Below are 19,242 nucleotides of genomic sequence, written 5' to 3'. Positions count from 1 at the left end.
AAGGGCTCTTTGATATCGGGAATCCCTCTTCCCCTTGAAGTGCTGGTAGATCAAATCACTCCTTGGACGCACCAAGGCGACTGTGCTTTTTAAATTGCACACAATAGGGCAGGTTGTCCAGACTTCAAATCCCACCTCCCTGGCAGCTCATGCCAAAACCCTTCCCAATTGAACTGTGCAGAGTTAAATATCCTGTGACATCTGCACCTGCTCCTGCCTGCTCACCTGCGGCTGAGGCAGACGTGGTCACGGTCATACACTTGCTGATGGAGGAACCAAGACGTGGGGAACTCTGGTGGTCACTGTGAGTCCTGGGCTTGCTGCTTCTCGATATACATGAGCAGTTAAAACAAAATTCACTGCCCTTTGTGCTGCTGAGAAAGTAATGGCACGCCAAGTGAGTCACGGCAAGTGATATTAGTGGCCAGTGTGTTTTTTGCTACCAGTCTTTGAGGAACAGAGTGAACTCTTGGGACAAAGGGTGTTCAGTCACAATAATTTGTATGTGGGAAAAAAAGGTTGATTTTTATGAGGGCTACTCCAGAAGTAATGCTTCCTTTTTTTTTTTTTTTTTTTTTTTTTAATCATGTTGGCTCACAATGTCAGAGGCGGATGTTGGTGGTATGGCAGTAGAGGCTAAACCTTCCCACCAGTATTCCCTTACATGTTATTGCTGTGTGACAAACAACAGCAGAGGGGCAGTCTGACAAAATAGCATCTGCCATGGGAGTAGAGATGAACCAAAGGTGTGTCACTGAATTCCCCCATGCATAGAAAATGGTACCCGTTGACATTCATTGATGCTTGCTGAGTGTTTATGGAGACCAAACAGTGGATGTGAGCACAGCGAGGCGATGGGTGATGCATTTCAGCAGTGGTGACAGCATCATGAAAGACAAACCATGTTTCAAATGGTCATGTAGATTTTTATGAGTGCAGCATGTAGGCTCTTGTTCGTTTCTGGCAAAAATGTATAGCTAATGCTGGTGACTATGTTGAAAAATTGTGTTTTGTAGCCGAGAATTTGTTCTATCAAATGCTGCTATTGTACTCTTTGTTTCTGTTGTAGTTTCCATGACAATAAATAGGAGGCATTATTTTCAGACCAACCTATGCAGAAACCTTATTCTCTTTTGAGGTTTGGTTTGCAACAACATGCTTTCAGAATTTCACTTTTTGTCATAGTAGTGCAAACAGAGCAAAGCTTTTCAGTGAAGCCTCAAGCTCACCAAGTGTGAAGGTATCTCTTCAACCAGCTTTGCAGTAAATAGGTGTCTACGGCAGAGAGAGAACCATGTTATTTCCCTATACTATTACATTTTACAGCTTTTTTTTTGTTTTTAATTTTGTTATAAGCTCTGCAGCATGGTATTGTTTCTGCATTTATTAAGCTCAAGACTCATGCAGAATGGCACGTGCGTTTCCATCCAGATTTGATCACTTTTCCACTCTCAGTGTTCATGTAGGTCTTGACTTCTGTCCCTACCCTGTTTCAGTGAGTCTGTGTTCCTTCTCCATGATGTTTATAAAACTAGGAGTAATTGCACCTCTTTGGAAAAAGTTGGCTAGGGAAACTGTCTGGGGGAGCTGAAACTTTTTTCCAACTCTGCCTCCTCATCACTGAGCCATCTCCCAGGAGTAGCCATTCCTCAACAGCTTTCAGGTCAGGGAGAAAGAAGAACTGCCTGGGCAGCCTTTTCTGTGAAACTCCATATCTAAAACAAACACTGTTGTATGTTTTATGCAGAGCTACAAGTCTTAAGGTGAGGGCAAAGATCTTTATTCCCCATCTTCCAAACTCAGGTGGTAAATCCATAGTGTGTCCCAGGAGGGAGCACGGCAACCCCTGGTAAATACAGACCACAAAACTTTTCTCCAAAGATGTGTTAAAATCCACTTTTCAGAAGGATTTGATTCCTTTACAGGCTCTGTGAAATCTCCAATTCAGCCTCTACCCAGTGCAAATTAAAGCTAATTGAAAAAATCTCTTCAGTCTGCCCAAGCAAGGCAAGTGAGGAACTCCATCCCCCCTGGCGTGTCGGCTGGTGGGATATTTCCACCAGGCCTGTATCTCCATCAGCAAAAGCAGGGAGAGCAGTTGGCACTTCAGACATCAAACCTCCTCCTTCCTGTGTGGCGCTCAGTGCTAATGGGAATAGAAAGCAGAAGAAAGATCTCCTTTCTTGCCTCAAATCCTCCTACCCCACATCCCAGTCCCAAGGGCCCCTTGTGATATGAGACCGTGTTTTCCTTTCATCTCTGCTCAAGAAACTCATGTTTCTGCATTAGCATGCAAGATGGAAGAGAGCCAGCTGTTCGGTGGGCCTACTTTGGGAGGATTTCATCCTGCAGACTACTTTTACCTTTTTGTTATAGCATTGTCTGTAGCAGGAAACTCCTGTCAGTTTGTTACCCACTCACTCCTGGAAGTGTTGAGCTGAGCCTCTTGCCCCTGTCAGCAATACACTTGGAAATGGTGACGAGCATCTCTCACCAGAGGCTGCTTTCAGTACAAGGCGCCCTATGTAGCTGGCAGCGAAGGAGTGAAGAAGGGACGTGGCTTCTTGTCTCATCAGTTGTAGAGATGATAATTAAAGTGGCTAATTTGACTTTTCTGACTCTCTTTGTCATCTCTTTCAGCCAACTAGGCTGCATGTAACCAAAGCAGCCTCCCAGCCAGCACCGTGCGAGACCAGCTCTCCTCACTAGCCGTCCATTGTCTCCTGTCCCATTCCTACCTTGTGCCACCAGTGCATTTCCTTTATTTATGAGACATCTCTGGGCAAAAGAATGGCTTTTCCAATTCAATCATTCTTGTTCTGTCTCTGACTGCTTTTTAGCCTTTGCTTGGCGCACTTAGGTCCATGGCATAAGCGTCACGACAGTTCAATACTCAGGTACCAAACACAGAATCATTTCAGCTCTTTCTTTCTGGTGAGGTACATTTTCAGAGAAGTTTCAAAAGGGTGAGATGTGGTTATTGTACGTGGTTGCTTGAAAAAAAAACAAAGGTGAAAAGTTGTGGATTAACAGTCCTGAAAACCAGTGACTGCTTGTGCTAGATGTAAGCATACAACTTACTGGCAGCAGCCACACGGTCCAGAATCCTGACCTAGTGAGAAAAGTGAGTTCACATTTTCAGGTGTGTTACTGTCTTTTCTGATGGTCTGCCAATGAGACCACCAGCTGGTGCCCATCATGGTAAGTCTGCCCTGATATGCAGGAGGAAGTACTATGGGATGCAGTCTATTCATTTCCCACGTCCCAACTTGACCATCATCAATCCCCTGCTCAGGTTCCAGAGCATGTTGTTACAAAGAAGAATGAAACCTACTTATTCTGTAGCATAAAGTTCACTCGATGCAGTGGGAAATGGTGAATATATTGTTGGTTTTTATTAGGCCTACAATTGCTTACTGAGAGAGGAGGCCCCAAGAGAGGAATGCTTCCCAACCAGACACCAGCCAGACCTTAACTGTGTGACCCTATGGCTTATAGACAGCAGTTGTGCTAGCACATCCAAAATAAACCTCTCCTTTGTCCAGATGCAGAAAATGCACAGAGGCTGTTTCATTTAGAAGCTCTTCTTTGGACAGCTTATTCCTCTGGTGGCCCAACAAGGCTGTCAGCCTCTCTTGCAAACTATTTACCACCTCTGCCCTTTGTAAGACCGAGACTTTCTGCTGCCTTGCTTGCTCCCCAGGACCAACAGCACGAAAATAATAACGCTCACCCAATTCAAGCAATGTGTGACTCCCCCAGTGCTCTGCCTTCATTATAAATAAGTCACTTGGGCCTGGCCAACACTTCACAGACATCCATGAATTTTTCCATTCCCAGAGACGCTTTATGTTTCTGCATTCCCACTGAGATAGCCCAGAGCTTGCAGTCTTGATCTGATTTGGAATGGAGTAGGGGTTCATGGCTCCATGCTGACGCCAAGCCATGGGTGGGAGTGGGGAGGAAAGGCTCTTTCCTGGGGACTTGAAATCTCTCTTCACTCAATTTCTGAAAGATTTCATCTCTCCAGGAAGCAGTGCTCTCCCAAGACAGGCTGTTTGTGCAAGGCTCGGCCCCGTGGGCTCGCGCTAGACGCTTCAGATGTAGCCAGACCAAAAGCTTGCTGCTCTTTCTCTGGGTTTGGTCCAGTCAGAATCAGAGACTTTCTGTCCAAGAAACTGAATCTGAGCTGCCTTTATCTCCAAGTGGGAAGCGTGTCAGCCGAAAGAACAGCTTTAGCCCAAAGGGGCATGTGAAACACTGTCACTCTGGTGTAGCTTTCCCTCCAGACAGAAGGCAACAAGGCTGTGGGCCAGTGGGCTCATAACTGGGGTGGGTGGGTGACGAGGGGACTTGACAAAAGGCATGCCAGCCGGCTGTAGCAGGGACAAGGGAACAATCGCCACGCTCTTCTGTTACCCCTCTCTGACCCACGGGGACTGGTTTGCAAAGTTGGATGTGTACCAGAGCCTCCATGCTCAGCGAAAAACCGACTGTAAAAACACAGATTGACAGAGATCAAGTTAGGAGAGTGCAGAGCCCATTTCTAAGTGCTTTCAGCAGAGCTGCCAGAGTTGGGGTGCACTTGAAACGCACCCTGCTTTAGGTAACGAAAGCCAGCACTTGAGGTGGATTTTCTCCCAAGGCTGAAAGTGTGGGGATGCCTTCTCCTGAGGTGTATCTTATTGCCGTGGTCCGGATAATGAGCCTCCTCATTCCCAAACCGTTGCAGCCACCGTTTCTTTCCCAAACATCCTAGCATAAATGTTTGCCTCCGGATCACTGGATCAGCTTCCCGCTCCAACTAGCTCCGTGTGTTGTATTAAGACCCTCCATCCCGAGAGGAGCTGTTTTGGACCGTACATCCTGAGAGGAAACGTGTTTCAGAGTAGAGCCGTGCTTTGCTTGCACCCTGCAGCAGCATCCTTCCTGCTTTCACAAAACCAGTGCGGGTGGGGACGGCGGGGGGGGAAATAAGATGTCACGCTTGTCCCGGGCAGAGAGACAGGGACTTGTCACTGGAGATGGAGGGGGGCCGAGGGGAGAGCAAGGCGGTGCTGACAGACCCTCCTGGGACGTCCCTGACCCCTGCCCGGGCTTTCCTCGGTGCCCCCGTGCATGCGCCGGCCAGCGGCGCGGGGGGCCCTTAAAAAGCCTCGCTGAGAAAGGTATTTCTTGTGGGGGGCGGAAAAAAATAAAAAGGCGGGGGGGGGGGAGAAGAGAGAGAGGGCAGGCCCCCTCGCTCCCCACTGAGCCCATTTCTCCTGCTTTGCCGGAGCTGTCAGCCTTGAATCCCGGCGGCGTCCCGTAACGAATTGGCAGCAATGGGGGCTTTGGGAGCCGGGCGAGCGCGGGCGCGGGGGCTGCGCGGGCGGCGCTGGGGATAAAGGCGCCTGTCAGCGCCATTGTGCCTGCCCGCGGGGCCGTGCGGCCGCGCTGCGGCGGGCCTGGCCGGGGGGCGAGGGGACGGGGCAGGAGGGAGATGCTCCGGAGGGACGGGGAGCGAGGGCTGCCGTGCTGGGGACGTGGAGACTCACACTCAGGTCTCTGTTTTATTTCTGCTGGGCCTTGTCCTCCGTCGTGAAGGCGGTTGTGCAACAGCATTGCAGACAAAATATTGTCTGGGCGACGTTTTTAATGCCGTGGTTTGAATAACCAAAACAGTCAAGCAAGGCAAGCGTAGGAAGAACAGGCACTGATGCCTTGGGCAAAGAGCAGCCATCCAGTGCTTACAGCACAGTGTGCGGGGAGCATGGGACATTTGTGCTTTGTACCCAGTCCTTGGGAGCGAAAATGAGTGTCTGAAAGATGGGGCATGAGTTCATAAGTTTGAAGGACAGAAGAGATCTTTATACCATCCAGTCTGATCTTTCCGTGTTCCAAAGGCCTCTGGTGACAAACCATTACTCTCATTTTGAGTTTGGATCTGACCAGTAGCTACTGGTGTGTTGTTTCTTTTTGCAATCACTTGTCTGCAGAGTTCAAGTAGACCCTATGCTAAAAGGATGGGCTCAGCCAGCTGAGGGCCCTCAGCCACTTGGCAAAATATGTTTACTATATTGGCCTCACCTCGCTGAAGCTGCTGCTGGATTGCCTTCTTGTGCTCAAGACATCCAAGAGCTATTGCAGCTCTGCCTGCGTACCCAGTGCCACTAGCTCCAGCCTGAGCTCCCCATGAGCTCATTGAAAAGATGGTCAAGGCTCAGCTCAGAAAGGAATGTGCCCTGTTCTGCACTTCAGATATGCCAGCATGGCTGCAGGCTGCACCCACCTGTTGCCACTCGTAATGGAAGCACTGAGGGCTCTGCAGAGCACAGGCCTCTTGTGGTACAGTATTAATGTGTAATATTAATTACCTCAGCACACATGTCATGCCAAGCCCCTCCTGTGAGGGTGCAAATTGGGCTGGCACTGCTTTGCAGCTTGCAGCTGGGCACTGCTTTGCCATGAAGAGATAGAGACATCAGCCCAAACCTCCTGTTTGCTCTCTCTCAGCCAACAGTAAAAAATAATGTGGTTTCAGACAATAAGGTGCTGTTCTTTCCATGTGGAAAAACTGGAAAGGCATGCGAGATTGTCCCTCTTTTTTTTTTTTCCCCTACTAATTGCCTTGGTTTCTGCCTCCCCACTCCCAGCTGCTGCTCCTCTCCAAGTTGCCCTTTCTGACTCCTCGATTAACTTCTTTGTCCACCCATTTACCACTCACGACGTGGTGACCTCAGGATGTAAATCTGCACTGACGTCCCTGCCACTTGCCTGCTTTTGTGGGGGCTGACGTCTGCAAGGCTCCTGGGCCCCTTCCCAAAGCCAAGAGCCTTGTTCTGGGATGAAAACCCAACAGCAAGCAGCCTTCTAATGATCTCCAACTACCAGGTACAGCATGAGCTGGGATGGGGTCTACACCCTCTGTCTTTTGGTGGTTCACCAGCTCACCTGGCTTCCCATCAGCTCCTCTAGCCAGAAGCTTGTATTAATTTGGGCAGGCATTCTTGGTAAGACTTAGATTAATTGGAGGTGTAGGTCAAACTTTCACAAGCTCTACTTTGGAGCTAAACCATACTTTCATGACAGCATCTTGAGAGACACTATTAGGGTAGAAACAAAGACAGATATGGGCTTTGCTTTGAGCCATCATGACATGCCAGAGTTGTTTTTTCAGTAGAGCAGAAGCTTGCAAAAGGGCCCAGACCAGGACACGTGTGATGTCCTTCACTGAGCACTGGAGGTGCTGCTGTTTGAAATTGGAGGTTCAGGGGTACACCTCCACAGCCAGGGCAATTGGTTTGCTCCTAGTGGCACCTCAGGGGGGCAGGAGGGTAGGGGCAGCAAGCAACATAACAGAGCACAACAGTGCATCCCAGACCAGACTAATAACAAGGGTGTCCAGAGAATGGTTTTCCAGCAGCATGGCCCTATAAACTCTTGAAGGAGATATACAGCTCTTTCCTAAATGAGGTCCTGGGCTACAACACAAGGGCACTATTTGCCCAGATGTGGGCTTTATTCTGCATTCAATATGACTCCTGGGTCACCACAATCTACAGTGTTATTTCCTGAATTCTCCTCTGAAGCCTTCAGTGTGCCTCCGGCCTCAGTCCTGAGCCTCCATTGGAGCTGCCAGTTAACACTCAGCTTCCCAGCACCACCCAGGGTTTTCAGCTTTAATTACCCATGTGGAGCCCCCCCTTCACCCACACAATGAGGTCAGGCACCTGCAAGCCCCCAGCTTGGGCATAGTCACCGCAGTGTGGGACGAAGGTGGGAGGCAGGCAGCTGCAGCAGAGGAGGCCCAGCTGGAGCCCAGGTCTTGTTCCTCCTGCTTTGTGCCTCATTTGTGGGCAGCAGGGCCCCACACTGCTCCTCCTGGCCCTCTTTAGATTTGTCAGCAGCAAGCAATGTGCTTCTCACCTGCTGCACCGCTGCTGCCAGACAGGGGACAAGCTCCTTGCTAAAAGCCCTTCTGAGCAGTTGAGGGAAAGGGTCTTATTTGATGTTTATGCATTGAGACCTTTTTGTTCTGCTCAGCGTTATCCAAATTGAGCAAGAAGACTTTGAGGGGGGTTAAAATAAATGAGTTATTTGTGTTGGCCCTATGGGCACTAAAAATGTTCATGGTAAAAATCCCAGCTTTGATACATTTGGATCACAGTTTTCCTTGCTTCACTGGGGAGTGTGCTCAGATGGCATTGCCATCCTGCATCCAGCTGCTTGAATGATTCTAATTTCTTTCATCTACTGTAGCTTCCCTTAACACAAAAGAAACCACAAACATCACAGCTGTGCAAAGCGATACAAAGCTGGACCTACATGCTCAAGGGGCCTGTGAGCCTTACAGCACACAGGAGGCAAATGTTTTTTGATGAAATCATATGCCAGTTGAGTTTCACCAATGCTTTCATCCGTCTCTTCGCACTCAAGTGAAAGGAAATAAAAGGGCATGCTTTCTTAAAAAATGAGTTTTAAGGGTTTGGAAGAAGCAGAGAGGAAAGAAAGCAGGACTAACAGGTGGCCTATGTTCTGCCTGGCATGCTCCCATGGATGAGCTGTTTGGTTTTGTTCAGGTCCCAGCACCGCTCTGCTCCTCTGTGTCGCTGTGTGTAGAATGGGAAGATGGACAATAAGCAGATAAGCAAAATGGGATCACAGACAGGGAGGAGTAGGTGGATCATGAGAGACAGGCTCTGTCAAAATAGCTCTGGGGAGCTGTGTCATATAGCTTGACACTGGGCAAGTGGGTCATGGGACTGAGCCAGCCAACCCTTTCCTGTGCTACTAACAGTGCCCACTTTGACAAAATGCCTATAATATAGGTAAATCGGAAGCCCTGTACGAGTGTTATTCTCATTAGGGATGATTGGCTTGAAGGACCAAGAGAAGTCTCCACCCCACCATGACCTACAATGGGGCAATTACAAGGCAGCAAGTTAAGCATGAACTTTGGTTGCCACAGGTCTGAGCTCTTCCAGCTCATGCTCCCTCTGCTTTCAAAGGGGTCCACAGTACCCAGGGAAGATGGGTGCTGGGTCTGCCATCCCCAAACCCCCAGTGTGGTGGGAACGCTGCTGTGTGCTGAGGGTTCCGCACCTCCCCTCAGCTCTGGGGCTGCGGAATGAAGGAGCTGGTGGAGAGGGGAAAGGAAGCAACTTTTTAAATAAAAAAAAAATAAGTGATGAATAGATCGGCTAATCCCGGGAAAGCTTGAGAATATAGAGCAGCGTCTGTGGGGCCTCCCTTTTTTCTTTTCTTTTTTTAATTTTCTTTTCTTTAATTTCGCTGCAGCACGTATAATCAATTATGGCCTGAATCGGGGATAAGGGGAGGGAAAGTACTTCAATTCATAAATCAATTTTATACGGTCATCAGTCAGGTTGTGAATGCAAATACCTCTGTCGGTTTAGGTTATTCAGAATTAATTGACTCCCACCGGGCTGGGCTGCAGATGGAGAGGAGCTTTCTCACAAAGTCTGCTTGGGCTCAGCATGGGGGCAGGCAGGCGGGCCGGCTTCCTCCTCCTCCTCCTCTTCCTCCGCTTTCCTCTCTTGGAGCATTATGCTGCTGGCGCTGAGGAGAGTTTTGTGTGCGTGTGCGTGTCTGTGAGAGGGAGCGGGAGAGATGCTTGAAGAAAGAAAGGGATATGCAAAGATTAAAGTCACAAGCCCCCTCTTCAGCCTTGGCCTGTGCAGACACTTTTATGTGATTAGGAATGCTTTGCTTTCAAGGGTTTGCTTTTAAGCCTTGAGCTTCTCTTGAACTTCTCCAATAAGAAAACAAACAGCAGTGTCAAAGCTTCCCCCTGTGCCTGGAATTCGAGTGAGAATCGTGTCATTAAAAAGCCACTTTGCTACTGGGACTTTGGCATCTGAGCCACTGTTTCAAAGCCTGTCTAGGGCAGGGGAGATCGAAAGTCATTAAACATCTAGTGGTTGTTTTGGTGGCCTATTGAAAAAATGAGTTTTGGAGGGTTTCAGGCCACCAGGAGGATGCAAGACACACACCATCACCTGGATCCTTCCTCCCTGCATCTCCTGGCTTTGTTAACGAAGTTATTTTGAAGCCCAGAGAGAGCCCAAGGGATGGATTCGCACTGAGGGTGAAGATGAGTGAAACCCATAGCCTCTCTTTTCAGTCCCCTGTAGTGCTGCCCTACTTTGCTGAGCCACAGGGCAGGAATGGGTGCAAACAACTGGGTGCACACTTGCCCATCACAATCTTGGATTGGCACAGTTAGGACTTCTTAGATATGGTCCTCTCCGCTGCAAACTCTAGAAAATCCTCTCAGCTCTATAAAACTCTAGAGAAGGAGTACCACAGTTCTGCCCAAGTAAATAGCTAACTCTTTCCATTAGCAGACATGAGATCAGTTGCCAAAAGAGTTGGTGTATATAACCCTCTTTTACATGTGAGTAGGCTGTGGCAGAAATGATGTGACTCGATCCAAAACATCACCCTTTAACACCTAGCCAAGCTGGAAATAAAGCTTAGGTCCTGTGATCTCCATTACTGTACCCGCTAGGACACAGCGGATCACCAGAGAGTTGAACAAACACCTCCACCTATTGCAAAGTGAGAGATGTTGAAGCTGGCCCAATGGAACTGACCCACATGATCTCATGGAAACAACAGCTCAGCAAGTCTGACAGTTCAGTGGAGGCCTTGGAGGTAACAGCCATCACTGAGGCTTGACTATGCACAAAGGCTGCAGAAGAAGATGGAAGGAGCTGTTTGTAGCTAAGTGGGGAGGTGAAAAACTGCCTTGCAGTCCTTCCGCAGGAGCAGCACGGAGCAGTTCTTGGCAAAGGGAAGCGGGAGGGAGCAGCAGAACAAAAGAGCCATGCAACTTCCCCTCAATGCTTTCCTCCGTTTTGAGCAAATGTGGTATTCTAGTGATACTCAAAGAGCCAGGTGCCCTGGACAGCCTTCTGCAAGGCTCTGCCAACTTCACAGCACTCCTTATCTATGAAATCCTCTGCTGTTTTTCACATATGCTATTTTGTTAAAACCTCAATTTTTTCAAATATCGTAGTCTATAGAAGGCACAGACTGGTTCACTGGCTCCAGTACCAACCTAAAAGCTCCAGGGAATTTACTACCCTTGCTCTACACTGTAGTGCAGCCTATAAGAAAGCACAGGAAGGGTGTTGTTCACAGAGCTGTTGAGTCGCTCAGGCTGAAAATGAGAACTGTGCAGACACATCCAGATCCCTTCTGCTGGCCTTGGTGTGTCTGACTCTTCCTTCCTCTTCAGAAGCCGCCTGGACATGAACCTGGACAGCCTGTTCTGGTTGGCCCTGTTTGAGCAGGGGTTGAACCTCTAGAGGTCCCTTTCCACCTCAGCCACTCTAGGCTTCTGGGATTCTGTTTGCTGTGGTCACCATGATTTCTTCTGTAGCAGCCCCAGCTAGATATCCTACTTGCGGCTGTCATTGCAAGACCTCGCTCAGAGGTACCCACCCTTCAGTGTACTGAGCCTTGGGCACAGTAGCCCCTGGATGCAGCTCAGGCTGCCCTAAGTCAGCCTCACATGTGCCCAGTGAGCTGTAGCAGTGTGTGGTACAAGAGGTGCTTTGGAGGGAGATCCTGATATGGCAGCTGGGTGCTCTCTCTTCCCATGCCCATTGCCAGAAAATTCATGCCTTAGATAATAAGTGCTGTTGTAGCCTGTTCCGCTCCAGCGCTCTGCTCTTTGAGGACTTTGCCTGGGTCCCATCTCTCTGCTGGCCTGGCAGTAACCAGGTCTGACTCTTAGGAAACACAGATCCTTGGGGCTGGAATGTTTGCCCCAATGTTTGGTGGGGATCAGCTGAATCCCCACCTAGAAGCCCTTGAGATGATCTACTTGGGACTCGCCAGGTTGGAAAGCAGTTAAAAAAGTCTTTCAGCTCTTGATTGAGCAAATCCATCATGTGAAAGAGAGAGCCATTTTAGCACCCTGCCGCTCTCCCTCGCTGCTTCATCCTTCAGCGCCTGACAATGCTCTGTGTGTTTCTATTCGCTCAGTGTGCAGTGAGGAGGCCTCCCCCTCGCCAGAGCTTTCTTAGCATTTTTAATCATGTTTATAAAATCAAATACCTAAGTGACCAAGAGCTTCCAGGGCTGCTTCTCTGCCCAGTGAGGTACCTGAAATCTCTCCTTGAAGTCTGCATGGAGAGCCACTCTCTCCTGAAACACTGAGCGGAGCCAGGGCGCAGGCAGAGGGAGGAGTGAGCCCCTCGTCCGACTCACACAGCCCCTTTCATTGGGGCCCAGGGAAGGAGGGGGGAATCTTTACACCCACGATGGGACTTCTGAAGAATTTACAGTCGTCATTTTTGGAGACACGAAAGGTTTTACAGCCCTGGTACCAGCAGTTACAATGCCCTATGGAGCACGGGGCTGAGCGTGTGCCAGGGACCCCTTCATCTCGCCAGAGTCTGGCTGGTGGCCAGGGCCTTCGCATGGAACTGTGCCTCTCGGAGAGGGAAAGAGTGAGGCTGGTAGAGAGGCCAGAGCAGGGGAGAGGCTGAGTGGAGGGGGCAAGGAGGGGAACAAAGGACTGCGTTACAGGAGATGGGGCAGTGGGAAGCAGAGGGAGATGGAGGATGGATGGGAGGCCAGCGTGGGAGGACAGAGAGTCGGGTACATGAACTGGGAGCAGGGAAGGAGAGAGAGAGAGGAGAGGCACAGTGAGCGGTGGAGGGAGGAAACGTGAGAAGGAGGAATAACAAAAAGAGAGCCAGGAAGAGGGAAAGGAGGGAACAGCAAATAAGCCCTGACCAAAGTTATAAAGCAAAACAGGGTCTGCAAGCAGGTATAGCAGGGAGGCCCAGGACGAGCTTATAGCCCAGTACACAAAAAGTCTCAGCACAGAAAATGAGGCTTGGCAGGGACCCTTCCCAGGCCTCAACACTTGCAGAAGAGCTCTTCTACATGCCCTACTTTGCATCAACCTGCACCCCAGGCAGCTCTCAGGCAAATGCTCACCACGATGAATGTGGTGGTGCACACCTTTATGCACACATACAAGTGTGTCGCACACCCCAGTGTCCTACATTCAAGCTGTGCACCTGCTGTCACAGGCAGCTCTCCCCTGACCCTGCAGCACCTGCATGTCCCAATCCAGCTCCTCTCCCTCCTCAGCTGGCTGCAACACAAGGCTTGTGCTTTGTGAAGAATGTTGAAGTTTGGCTGTTGGGGTTCACTCTGTGCTGGGAGAAAATAAGCCTTTAAGGTCTTTTTTTTTTTTTTTTTTTTCCCTTCACTAGGGGAAAATTGTCCAACAGAAAAAATGAATATGTGAGGTAATTCCTGAATGCTGTGTCTACTTGGTTTGCAAATGGGAAATTTGCTGTGGGCCCCACACACTGGTATACCTCCTGCTAGTGGAGCCACAGCAGACGTGTTGCTCTTGGGCCAAAAGGGTTGTACAGAACTACTGCCAACAGTATGTGCCTGATCTACTGTGTTTTTAAAGCACGATATGCCAACCTATCCTCAGGGAGGGTCAGCCACACTCATAAAAGTCCCTTGTAGTGAACATCACTCTCAACATACTTCTCTCTGGTTACAATGGACTGAAAATGGCTCGCAGCAGACATTTTCTAGACTCTTATATGTGTTGCCATAGCCCAGAAAGGGTAGGGAACTGAGGGGTGAGAGGCCTGGTGACTGCATGTTGGGATGAAGAAGCAACAGTGGTTTAATTTTCTATTAAAATCCCTCCATGCAAGCTGTGCAAACTTTCTCTTGCTAGATAAACATTGTGCAAAGGGCAACATGTTGTTGGTGGGACTCTCCCATATGAACAACATGAGCTGTAGGGCCCAGCCAGGAGGCAGTGGAAGTGGGTTTGTGCACCTGGCCTCCTTGGAAGCATGTCCTGACACATGGCACCACAGTAGTGCCAAAAGGACCTCAGGAGAGCATCCTGTTCAGGACAGCACCAGTGCCAGGCCTTGTCCTTGAGCACTTCAGGCCCAGTGACACAACTCCTGGGAAGAAGCAGTGGAGATGGGTTCCGTTATTTCCAGGCCTGCTCCATGGTACAGCTCCTTCAGCATGTTAACCAGCATTTTGGGAATGCCCACCTATTGCCACTGGCTCATACTGCCTCTTGTTGAAACACCACTGATTTAGGAATGCCCTGTTTTCCTTTCTTTACATGTTTTCCTTGAATTTTTTTCTTCCCATAGGATAATGAAGACAGGCATGTGGTATGGTGTTATCTTTTCCAGTTTGCTTTGCTTTGATGATCCTTGAGGTCGCTTCCAACCCAAGCCATTCTATGATTCTATGATTCTATGATTGATTCTATGATTTGGAGTTTGATCAGTACAGATGAAATAGAAACAAGAATTGTTGTTTCATCAGTAGTTTTTTGTTCATGATTTTACCTCATTATCAGAATTATGAGGAGACCAGTGCCTAAGACTCAATTATGATAGTGGAAAAAATAGGGAAGCCAGAATGTATTGGGATTAGAGAACATGTTGCACTGTTAGAAGTTCATGGGTTAAGAGAACATGCTCTCTGGAACAAGCACTGTTTGCTGAATTTGCAGTGTTTTCACTCTTCAACCTGTTCTCGAGCGGTCATTGCAGGTGGCAGTTAAGCCAAAGCAGCACTCTGGATGCATGTGGTCATTGTTGCTAGGAAAGCACAAAGAGAGCTTACGTGTCAGGGCAGGAGTAGAAAGAAGCTGGCTCTTGTGCCGAGATTCTCTTGTTAATCCAAGAAATTCACCCACAGAAAACCACTAATGACTTCAAACCATAGTCCAGTGGCGCCCTGGCGTCCTCAAACTGTAAACAGAAGAGAGAAAAATAGATCTGATAAAGAGCAGCTTGGCTTGTAGGCTTGGAGGAATGTTAAGTGCATAGTCCATGGCAGCAGGAACCAGCATGGCTGAGCACAGACCTTGGCTCCAGGACTGATACAGCACCAATTGCACATGTTTTTCTCCCCTGCTGGTGAATACTTGTCTGCCCAGCTGGTGGGAAGCTGGTTCCTCCTCTGGCCCAACCTGGCCTTCAGCTATGACACCCAATCCAAATGTTTCAGTACTGCCCTTGGAAAGCAAAGGAGCTTGGCACCTTGGGAGGTGTGGCCCACAGCCTTCATTCCTGATGTTATTTGGTTCCCTAATTTTGGAAAGAGCAGTGGAAACAATTAGGTCTCTTAACTTCTCCGAGGCAAGATCCAAATACAGAAAAGAATACATCTCCCAGGCAGGGAGAAGTGGGGAATTAACTGCCTTCTTTTGGATGAGATCAGAGAAAGCTGATTTATGAAGCAAAGAGAAAGCAAAGTGCTTTTATGGGTAAAATGTTCCCTGCTTATTTCCTTTCTGTCAGACTACGTTCCTCCCACGCTTCTGGCTGCAAGCTTGCTCCTTGGAAGCCTGTTTAAGCATTTCAGCATGTGCTGATTTAACTGGGCAAGGATTCTGACAGATCTTTGCAGAAAACTTCACAGGAGTTGCTAGAGGTGACTGCCTAATGCTGACCTGGGGCACATGGAGGAAGACCAGGCTGTTGAGCGTTGATCCTTGTGCTCTTGCAGCTCTCTCAGAGCACCAGGCTCTCCGAAGACGCTCCTCATGGTCTGCTGGGCTGGGGTGCATCTCCCCACCTGCTTTTTCTCCTCCCCTGAGTACTTATGGGGCTCTGATCCACGGAGAGATGCTGAGAGCTGAAGCCTCACCAAGGCCGGGGGCGTTTGGTTACTGCTCAGCCAGGGCAAGCGAAATTCAGGAATGGGAGAGAAATTCAAGAGGGTGGGTGTGGAATGAGAAAGCTTCTGTGAGTGAGTTTCCACACATGGGGCTTTCAGCTCCTGCCAACGTACATACAAGATGGATGAACTCGGGGGAACTCAGAGAGGCTTGTGTCTGCTAAGGAAGGCCATAGCAAACATCTAACATTGAGTTATGGGGTACCAGCTGGGACACCTAAAGCACCGATGGTCTGGCCCTTCTGCCTGCTCTGCTTCATGATTCTTCCCGACAAAGATGTCTTAGATGCTGGTTCTGACAGGCCTACTGGAAAGGTGCACAGAATCATGGAATCATAGAATCACTAAAGTTGGCAAAGAACACTAAGATCATTGAGTCCAACCCATCCCTACCATGCCCACTAACCATGTCCCTCAGTGCTGCATCCACGCGGTTCTTGAACACCTCCAGGGATGGTGACTCCACCACTTCTCTGGGCAGCCTGTGCCAGTGCTTGAGCACTCTTTGAGATAATAAGTTTTTCCTAATATCCAACCTGAATGTCCCCTGGTGCAATTTGAGGCCATCACCTCTCATCCTATCCATCTCCTGCATCTTCCCCCCCGGCCCAAAATCACAGCTCTTGTTTAGGTAGGTGGCCCAGGCACCAGCACAGTCCTTAGGCCTTGCTGGAGGGAATCCAAACGGAGCAGTGCTGCTATATGGGCCAGGTCCAGAAGCAGCCCCATGCTCAGCAAACCCTCACAGAATAACATCAGCAAAGGGGATGGAGTTTTGCCCTGTGAAGCTGGGTAGAAGAGGAGAATATTGTTTTATCATAACAACGATGATGTCGAGAAGACCCCTCTCTCAGACCTCGAGCTGCGGTAGGTTTACAGGCAGGCGAAGCCAGGGGGGGAGGCTAGGGAAGAGAAAGCCCCACAAATTGACCTCTCTCCCCCCTGTCCCCGCCTCTTTCTTTAAATCCCCACCTAGTCAGGGGTTCTCATTAAGGATGGCTCTCGTTTCCCTAATTAGGCTGCCCCCTTCTTTTCACGGGGCTCCAGACCTCTGCCATTCAGCAATAACAAGAATAACAAGAAACTCGTTATTTTACAACCTGGGCTAAGGAGGAGGGGAGGGGTGAAGGGGAGAAGATGATAGCTTTGTGATGGACTGCTCAGAGGAAAGCCAGCTTGGAGCAACCTGGGAGCTGTGGGAGGGCAGAGGGAAGTGATTTGAAGTGGAAAGGGACTTAAAGGTAAAGGGAGTTGTGTCAGCCCAGGAGGTGTGGTGAAGCCAAAGGACCAGGCAGAGATCTCTGCTTTGCCTTCACGCAGCATCCTGCCCCAGCAGCATGCGGCCATGCTGGCATGGCCCTGTGTGCATTTCAGTGTTTTTCTGGATGAGGGGAAAGAAAAAAAAAAGAACAACAGTAACAACAACAAAAAACCACTCACCACCTTGCAAAACCAGCCATCCCTCACCATTTGGAATGAATTTGTCAAGAACAGCTTATCGTCTCCGTAAATTGTCACAGATCCACGCTATTTTGCAGAGTTAAACATTTCAACATTTTATCCACATTACCAATTAAACCATCTTTGCTCAATTTATGCCTCATTTAAATAACTTATTACATCAGATATAGCTTTTTTATAGTTTGGTTTTAAGTCTCTTTCTCATACTCTCTTTAAGACTCGTCTAAGTCTTTCAAGATGTTCTTTAAAGCCCTCAGACCAAATTAAAACATCATTCACTGGAGCTTTGGCACTTAGCAGTTTCTCACAGATCTGGCAGTTACCCTTTGAAATACCTCGGGAGCAGAACAAATGCCAAATGGTGTCTGCCCTGACTTATACACGAACGTTTCCAAGCACGAATGTCCAGAGTTACGCCTCAAAAATAGGTGCAGACGTGCAAGCCAGTGGCTCTGATACTTCTGAGGTGACAAACGTCCTGCAACAATGTCCTGAAGGATTTATGGTATCAGTCACTTGGATTTTGCCTCTGAGCCTTTCTTACAATGATGGGTCATATTGTTTTCTAAATTCATGTTCATGCCTTAACTCAGTTGCATCTGCTAATGGGTTCAGATTGTCCTGATTGTAAATAGACAAACAAATATGTATCTGCTGGGACACAGATTGACTGTGCCAAACCCTTGTTAAATCCTCGTCTCTTCCTCCCACAAAGAAAGAGAGAAAAGAAATCAGTCAGGAACCCAAACAAAAAAAGCAACCCCCCCCAAAAAACCCAGTCCTTTCAGATTTAGACCAAGGCAGATTGCTTCAGCTGCTACATGGCTTTCTCATGGAAGATGTTTTTGGTTTTCCACCCTCCCACATTTGTGTCACCTGAAACATTCAGCAAACTCACATCAATTTTGTTGAATTACTCTGACTGAAAGAAAAGCCTTGTGTGCCAGGAGGAGAAACTCTCATCCTCTTGCTTGACGCTCAGCCATGCTTCTGCAAGGCTTCTCCATAGATCCACCAGTCTTGGACAACACTGTTCTGCCTTTGGCTGTAACCAGTTTTCTCCTGCTAAGAAACATTTGGCGAGGACTTGGGCTGCAGAGAAGACATCTTACAGCTTTGTGGACAGCCTGGGCTGTTGGAGCCTGGTCTAGCATATTCATGTTTTGCACTTTACTGATGGTAAAATATGGCTTTGCTTTCCCAGGTATCCTGGCCACCCTCCCCAGAGAAGCACTTGGATGTATTGTTTGTGCTGACCCCCAGCCAGAGCTGGGAGATGTGTTGACCATAGTGGGTTGGAAGAGACTATCCTGGATCACCTATATGGTTTTACATCTCCTCCATTCCAAGCAGAAACATATGGCAAGTATATCTGTGCTGCACTTGGAGAGGAGCCCAGAAGTTACTTTCAGTGTCAGGTTTGCTGTCTGTACCAGCAGCAGACAAAGGGAGGTGGGAAGTCGTGGTGTACCCCAGCACACATACTGCTGAAGGGACAGGCAGATGAGGACAGGCACCTCATGCATGGAGGTGGAGGTGAAGGTGGAGGTGGAAGAGATCTTGGCTCCAGGCAACTGAGTCGCTTCTCCAAGATCACACATGGAACAAAGAAATAGAGCTGTGCGTGGTCACTTTTCTCTTGCACCTTGGGGACAACATAGGCTCCTGTATTTGCTGAAAAGAGCAATGGAGATAAAAGCCCCATTTTTTTTCCCCTTCTGTACTCAGTCCCTATTGCCCTAGGTGCACAGTCCCCCTTTGTCCCCAAGTAGCACATGTGTCCAGTAGGACCACAGTTATTGTTAGGACACCTTGGCCAGCATCCATGCTGGTGGTGGCTCTGGTGAGCCGGGAGCAGCCGACTTTTCTCTCTGCCTTTCAATGTTTGGAAACAGTGAGGCTGCCAAGGGAGCTTGTCTCCTGCACTGCACTTCCAGCCTCTGGAAAGCGAGAGTGAGCCCTGAAAAGCCTGGCAGGATGGCCGGGTGAGCGTGCCAGGGAGCCGGCTGCACGGTGCCAACACCATCAACTCCTCTGTGTGACCAGCGAGAGAAAGATGGGGCCAGGGAAAGG

At 48.9% G+C, this 19,242-nt stretch overlaps 1 protein-coding gene across 2 annotated transcripts in view; it reads left to right on the top strand.

Annotated features, from left to right (window-relative positions):
- SPIRE1L (spire-type actin nucleation factor 1-like) overlaps window positions 1–18,671 on the top strand; it is a 52,730-nt gene extending 34,059 nt beyond the window's left edge. For both annotated transcript variants that reach the window (XM_040646566.2, XM_040646553.2), the window contains one exon: window positions 18,374–18,671. The gene's annotated coding sequence lies outside the window, so the exon portion shown is untranslated. The remainder of the gene's footprint in view (window positions 1–18,373) is intronic.
- The last annotated feature ends 571 nt before the right edge of the window (window positions 18,672–19,242 follow it).

Source organism: Gallus gallus, chromosome 1 (assembly GCF_016699485.2).
Source record: "Gallus gallus isolate bGalGal1 chromosome 1, bGalGal1.mat.broiler.GRCg7b, whole genome shotgun sequence".
In the NCBI taxonomy this organism is placed as follows: Eukaryota; Metazoa; Chordata; class Aves; order Galliformes; family Phasianidae; genus Gallus; species Gallus gallus.
The sequence above is the reverse complement of the archived record's forward strand: the minus strand, read 5'-3'. Positions and strand labels throughout refer to the sequence as shown.